This window comes from Notamacropus eugenii, chromosome 2 (genome assembly GCF_028372415.1).
Source record: "Notamacropus eugenii isolate mMacEug1 chromosome 2, mMacEug1.pri_v2, whole genome shotgun sequence".
NCBI classification, from domain to species: domain Eukaryota; kingdom Metazoa; phylum Chordata; class Mammalia; order Diprotodontia; family Macropodidae; genus Notamacropus; species Notamacropus eugenii.
In genome coordinates, this window is record NC_092873.1 from 180,804,953 (window position 1) to 180,812,571 (window position 7,619).

The 7,619-nt window shown below is 37.4% G+C and overlaps 1 pseudogene; it reads left to right on the forward strand.

The window, feature by feature from the left end:
• Positions 1 to 304: 304 nt before the first annotated feature.
• LOC140522889 (THUMP domain-containing protein 1-like) lies at positions 305 to 7,113 on the forward strand (annotated as a pseudogene).
• Positions 7,114 to 7,619: the final 506 nt, after the last annotated feature.

The following is a 7,619-nucleotide window of genomic DNA, read 5'->3' on the forward strand; positions in this document are numbered from 1 at the left end:
CCATACAAATGTCCACTCCTTGCTGGAAATGATTGCATAAAGGGACAAGGTTGAGGATGAGGCTGAGTCCACTGAAGCTAAATGTTATAGAATACTTTTGAAGTATCTTTGTTTTGTTAGAAGTAATTCAAATGCTTTCTTGTTATCTGTCCAATGACCTATGAGCAGTTCATTTTTATGACATCAAAACTAAGTAAGGTTAATCCTGAATCTTGCCCCATGGAGGGAGTACATGGTTTGGAGCTACTGCCCTGATTTCCCTCCTCCATTAGTCCCTCTTTCCAATGCCCCCTCTTTCTTTATGATGGCAACAGCTGAAGAGCAACCCTCATAGGGGGGAATGGTGAAACAAAAAGGAAAGGCCCAGTATCATCAGGCTAAGAGAGCCAGACTGGGGGTGGTGGTACTGGAACCCAGGCTTCAGGACATCCTTATTACCTGAAACATGAATGAGCACAGTTTTTGGAGGACCCTACAGCATTCTCAATGAGTACAGGATGACCTGCATGGGCCTGAGAACTTTGTAGATAAAGATAAGCAACCATGAGGAAGTGAAAAGGAAGAGGAAGATGATGCAGAAGTTGCCTTGAAGAAAGAAGTCAATGAGATTCAGGCCTTTACAGAACTGAGATTCAGACAATTCCAGTCACTAGAAAGTGGAGCAAATAATATGGTCTTCATTAGAAGACCATAGAAGACTAGGCATAGAATCTGATAAACTTGTACATTATATACTAAAGGATCTATACACATCCAAGAAGAAGAAAACATAGGTTATTCTATGCATGTTGCCCATATCTGGCTCAAGCAAAGCTTTCTTAGATGATATGAAAAAAATATATTGAAATTTGATGTTTAAAGCACCAAATAAAGGAACATTCAAGATTATTTACAAAGCATGAAATAGTAGTAGTCACATGAGCAGAGAAGAGTTATTATAAAAGAACTAACAAGCATAGTGGGCTGAAAATAAGGTTGATTTTAGTAATGCCCAGTATACTAACTTAGTATAAATCATTAAGGCTGTCTGTGGCCTGAGTGTTGTCAAGGATTACATTTGGTTTGGAAAATATAACTTTCAGGAAGTGGTCAAGAGTAGCAAAGAGGAATATCAATTAAATCCTGGTGTATCGTCAAGGCAATATTCACAGCACTGATGGTGACTATGAATATGAAAGCATAGTTCTCAATCACAAAATACAAAAGACTCTCCATATAGAAGGCAGAAGAAAAACATTTATTTAAGAACCAGAAAGCCAAACACCAGAACCAGAAAGCAAAATCCATCATGGTGGCAAAGAAATTAATAAACATGATCACAGCAGAAGGCAAAATCATTCTCAAACCTCCCCTCCCTCAGCCAGGGCCTTCTCACCATCAGCTGTCACAATGTGTCAGTGGGCCTGTGTCTGTTGGCCTGTGTTCCTTTCCCTCTGACCTGACTCCACTAACTCACTTCCTCCTAGTTCTGCTCCACCCTTTCTGTTCTGCTTCTTCAGCAAGCTCCTCCCACCACATGTGACCCGGGATTCCAGGTGATTTAAGCAGGTCATATGGGCCTATTAATTAATAAGAAAGATCTTTCCATTTTAAATTACTATTACACTTGGTCAGGAAGCACAAGTAAGAAATGGAAATAAGGCAAAACTGGAGTTTGGAAACATAGACAAGGAGAATCTCTAGTCAAATGAAAGTGACTCTGTAGAAGAAAAAAATAATTCCCTGGTGATGGTAGATGGTTGTTTTTCACTGATATTTTTTTCAGAAATACAAAAGTAAATTTCCCTTACAGAAAAGGAGGGGATCATTTTTGAAGCCCAGGTGGAAAGTGAGAAAGGAGTCAAATAAGAAAATGGAAGCCACATTATAGAATAAAAGGAATAAATAAATAAAAGGAATCTGGTCTTGGAAAAAAAAATTAATCAGACAGGAAGTAGTAAGAGAAGAGGTATACTCCAAAGATGGGCACAAAATAAGTTATCCAAGGGGAGAATATTATGGAGTAATGAAATGTGTCCTGGAGGTGAGTTGAACCTGAAGTTTTTCAAAATTATGAAAATGTTAGAAATGTGATACCATATTTCACTAGCAGCTCTGTTGGTTGAATCAGTAATGGAGAGAATAGTGTGGTTATCCTGCCAGGTTATTACCTCAGGAAATAATTACTTGGTTAAATTTCTTATTTATTCCCCAAAGCAGTTTTTTCATCATCTAGATTGAAATTAGCTTGGGGACATCCTAAAATTCCTAAAAAAAGAACAGGATTTTAGTTTTTGGGCTACTGCTTAAAGAGAGGGAGGTTAAATGACTTAGAAGTTTTCATATATGAGCAGGACTTAGAAGTTGATAGATTCTTAGAATGTTCACTTTTTCGAGATTTGTGTGTAAGAACTTGAAGGAAAAACTTCTGCACAGTATTAGCAGTATCACTTATGGAAATGGGGGAAAATGTTTTTTATATAAAGTTCCAGCTGAGGCCCATCTTCAAGGAAGGAAGTACTTCAATAGTGTAGAAGCACCAGACTCAGTATCCCTTGGTACTTAGAGTCACCTGAGAATATAAAGACAGCCACATCCATCTAGAATATATTTTGACTACTTATATGTTGCTAGAAAATTGAGTCCCCTTTATATTTTAATTTTGAAATCTTCTCTTTTTTTTTTCAAAGTCTTAGATCTTCTTTCAAATTTATTTCTGTGGTTTTGGTGCCATCAGAATACAACATTTTTCATGAGCAACTCTTCCCCAAGTTAGTCATTGGTACTGCATCAAATTTTGCAGTAAACTGAACTGGTTTAATTAAAGGTTTGTTTTCAGTTTTACAAACTGTTTTCATCCACTGATATCTCACTTTTAAATGTCAAAACTCCATGGTGCAAAATTGATAAGCTCAGATTATCTTACCATGTAGAGAAGAGGGTAAACTGTGTATCTCCAGGTAATATTTCATTAATGCTAATGTTAACTATAATTTTTAAATATCCTCAAGGCACAATTTTTTCCTTATTGTTTTGGTTAGATTCTTGACTGAAATCAACTGCAAGATACTGTTTATTTTTCATTGATACTTTTTCAGAAATGCAAAAGTAAATTTCCCTTATAGAAACCAAAAAAAAATAAAGAAAGAAAAGGAACAAAGAAACTCAGTAAGATGCCTTTCAGGTCCTTGCCTAACACATGATGTAAAAAGGATTTGGTTAAACTTTTCCCGAAAGGAAAAAAAAAAAAACACATCAATTTCCTGTGTGCTTCATTTACTAAATATGTTAGAAAAATAAGATGCTTGAAGAAATTTCTACTAGTTTCATTAGAAGAGGTTCTCACCTTGAAGTTTCCCTTTTGAGTTGAAGTAATCATGGTGGGCCTTCTCTAGTTGTCCTGATCCATATCTGGCCACTGAACTCAGATGGCTCTCGAGGAGAAAGTTAGACTGATGATTTTGTAGAGTTCTTTCTCACTCAGATCCAATTCTCACTCAGATCCAATGCAAGTCATGTCATCATCTCCCTGAAGTCATGATTCTCTTATAGAAGGAAAGATAAACCACAACTTATGAGTAGTCCTAGCTGCCATGAATGGGTGGCATAGTTCCAGTTGAGCTGGCCAGTTCTAGTTGAGCAACTCAGCTTTTCCTCTTCCTGTCTTCCTTTCCTTTCCTTTCTTTTCCATAATGAAAAGACAAACCCCTCTAGTATCTCTGCCATGAAAACCCCAGACATGATGACAGAGTTAAACATGGCTAAAAAAAACTTCACAACCACAAGAACATGTGCACTTGCACTGAAGTAAATATCACCCCCAAAATCAAGATTGAGAAACCTCAAGAACTTCCTTTTATTGATTTCATTTAGCTTTCTGAACTTTAAACTATCAACAATATCCATGTTACTAAACATAACTAGGGTAAATTAAAAAAAAAAAACCTCATCATTGCAAATCTGTTGTTTTATTCTTGAGTTTTGACTTGAAGAAAAAACACCAGTCCATATTTAATAGATCAAATGGAACCAAAGGAAGAAGATTGCCCACTCAAAGTAAAATTAAAGAACCATATTTGGGGCTTTCATGGCAAAAATACTGTAGGGGTTTGTCATTTTATTCTCCATCTCATTTGACAGATGAGGAAACTGAGGCAAATAGAGTGAAGTGACTTGTCCAAGGTGTCACCAATAATAAGAGTCTTAGGCCAGATTTCAACTCTGGAAGATGGGTCTTCCTGACTCCAGGCCCAGCACTATATGAATAGTACCATGCAGTCAAGTAGAACAAAACAAAACCTTCTTCCTGAAGATAGTCCTTTGGGTATCAGAGTGATTATCAGTAGTAACGTTGTTTCCCTGCCAGGCTGATGTCTTCATTTTTCTTTGCCTCCTTAAAGGGGCTGGCTACTTCTTAAACAGACCTATTCAATGAATGGGTGTTACTTCACCCTAAGTGAGTACCTGAATAGACCTTGGCCTAAAGGGGCCAAGGTGTTCCAGTGCATCCTTGGTCATCTCCAGTCATCCTGATGAATATCTGGTCACTGGATTCAGATGGCTGTGGAGAAGAAGTGAGGTTGGTGACCTGCACAGCCCTCCCTCACTCAAAACAAAGTCAAGTGCAAGTCATGTCATCATTTCTCTGATGACATAGTCTTTTTTGGAAACAAAGGAGGAACACGACCTTGCCCTTTCCCCTCTCCTCTCCTCCTCTCCCCCCTCCTCCTCTCCTTGGGTATTATGCCCTTATCTGAGAGTGTTCTGCCCAAAGGAAGGTAAATTTTGATGGCTGTTAACTTGGGGTATACTGGCTCTATTTCTTTCTCAAAGACCATGCCTTAAACCTAATTCCCTCTGGAGCTCCTTAATTGGACAATAGGTCCCAACTCAAGGAGCATTTAATGGTTATTTTTGGGGGGCCCTCTGGGCTCCGAGTAAATGTAAATAGTGTCTGTTTCTCTTTTGGCCAGAAACCCTGAGGGTCTTTCCCTCTCAGTTTGTTTATTTTTTTTGTTTATTTTTATTTAAAGGGGCCATCCCTTGACTCACTTCTGAAAGAGGCCTATTCACTGAAAGGGCATTGCCCCACCCAAAGTGAGAACTTGAAAAATCCTTAGCTGAAAAAGACCAGGATCTTCCACTGAATCCGGGACTATCTCCAGTAGTCCTACTCTACATCTGGCCAGCGGACCTAGATGGGTCTGGAACAGAAAATGGGGCACAACCCTCCCTCACTCAAATTCAGTTCAATTATAAGTCATGTCATCATCTCCTTGGTGTCATGGTCTTCTTCTGGAACGAAGGACAAACCACATCAAATAATCAGGACATAAAATTATAGCTTATTTATTGATTTATGCAAATTGCCTTTTGGAAATTCAGATTACTTTGTTTGTTTCTTTTGGGCCCTTCTTCCATCTGTATCTTTGCAGTACTGCTATGGACCAAACAACAACAAAAAAGAAGTCTAACAGGACACCAGTGTATTTCCACCATGTCACATGGTTTTCTGGCTTTATTTTGGCAGAACAGCTACATTTCACTTTATGTCAGGTACAACGTATGTCAATGTTTCTCTCTGCCCACCTCCACACAGAAGCTTTGTAATATTAAGTTATTGCTCTAGGAAAAGAAGGAAATTTTTAATTATTTTATTTTATTTTTTGTTATTATTATTATATATTATATTAATATTATATTAATACATTATTATATAAATTATTGATATATAGTATATTATAATATATTAATATTGTCTAAATTATTAATTATTTTACTATAACAGGAAACAAGCAAGGTCTGTTAATTGAACATGTTTGCAAAAGCAACGTGATGGGAAACAATGAAGTGCAATACTTCTCTTCTAGCCCATTTTTACTAGATGAATTATGTAATTTTGCTCAAACTACAATATTGAAAAATCCACAAGATATTTAAAACCTTTTTTTCTATTTTTCATATTTATACGGACCTGTATTTGTCAGATTCAATGCTAAGATCTACTATTCACAGGGGTAGGAAACTGGATTCAAGGAAGCTGAGACTGGTCCTCAGTCAATTGAGGCCATCATCCAGAGCTCTGGCAACTCCAGAGTTAGTTATTTTTTGAGATGGTAATTTCTAAGGAAAAACAACAACAATAAAGTTCAAGGGCTAGATGATACATGAGCTATAAACTGAGGTATGGATCCTTGGGACCAAAATCTCCCTTTCCTAAATGTGAAGAAACTAGAGACTCAGTGTCTATGAAGTAAAAGGTAAGTTTTGTTTAAGGGAGACTGGCATGTAGGTGGATCAGAGATCCAGGCTGCAAGTCTTTGAAGAGGGAGTTTTAGGGTGCAGCTAATATAGATTTTAGCATCATTGGGGTAGTGCAGTAAGTTCACAGGGGAAGAAAGAGGGCAGATTGAGGAGGAGACTTCTTGGAATTTACAGACCATGGAATCAGGATATTTGGAAAACCCAGGATATACTTCAACAGGTAGGAACCACCTCAGGCTGGTTTAAACAGATCCTGTGATTGTTCCTGCAATGAATTGTTCTGGGTTTACTCTAGGGTAGCTCAGAAAGGATCCCTGGTCTGTCAAGCAATAGCAAGAGTCATTAGGCTTCATCATTCATCAGACCTGATTCCATGGTCTCCTCACCTCTCCTGGGTAACAAGGGAGCTCTATATTAGTTAATTAGTATAAGTATATACATCTCTGTCTCCACAAAACCCTGTATATTAAAGTTGATGGAGAATTCTACATGGTTGTTCAGGAGAACCAAGCTATTCAGAAAGACTAGAGTCACATAAAATAATTTGGTTGGTGCCCAAATGTCTTAACTACACTATCTGAGATTTGTTGCTAGCCCAGATTACAAAGCACTGAGAAGTATGAGCACTGTCAGTCTGAGAATTTAGATAAAAGAGGCAAATAAGTTAGATGATGTGTATTTGTATTGTTTATTTCCTTAAAGCTAGAAGATACATGATCATGGAGACAGAAGAAATATTCTGACTTCTTAATTAAAGAATGACAAGCCTTTTTATTTATTTTAGGGCAAGCCCAGATTAGGATGCCTGTGTCCCTCAGATTAATGTCTCCATTTATATTTAACCATACCACGAGAAAAGAAGTTTCTTAGTTGAAGTTTTAAATACAATAAGAAAGGGCAACTGACAAAATGTCAATTGAAATTATGATCTTAAGATATGTGTTTCCCCTGTATAGCAAATGTCCATAGGATACCAAGATAAGAGAAGTCAAACTATTGAAGACAATGTCTGGTCCCAGACATCCTGTCCTTTAGTGTTTATAAACAGGAAGAATACCTCTGGTCTGTCTCATCTAGTATTAAAGTTGATGACACAGGAAAGGACATTTTTTAGAGCAAAGCAAAGCATACCTGGTTGATTAGTTCAGGCTTTGGCCTCAAATTTGGGTTCAAATGATCTGAAATGATTTTCATTATACATAGTATAGGATCCAAGAAACCACATAATTAAGGTAAGGTATTTACTGTCATAGAAGATTATAGGCAGGAGTTGAAATGAGGCTATTAGTTAGGGCAATATGAGGAAATATTGACAGATAATAAGGCAAAAAATGTGCTCCCTGATATTGAGGGAGCAATATCAACTGCCAGGGACC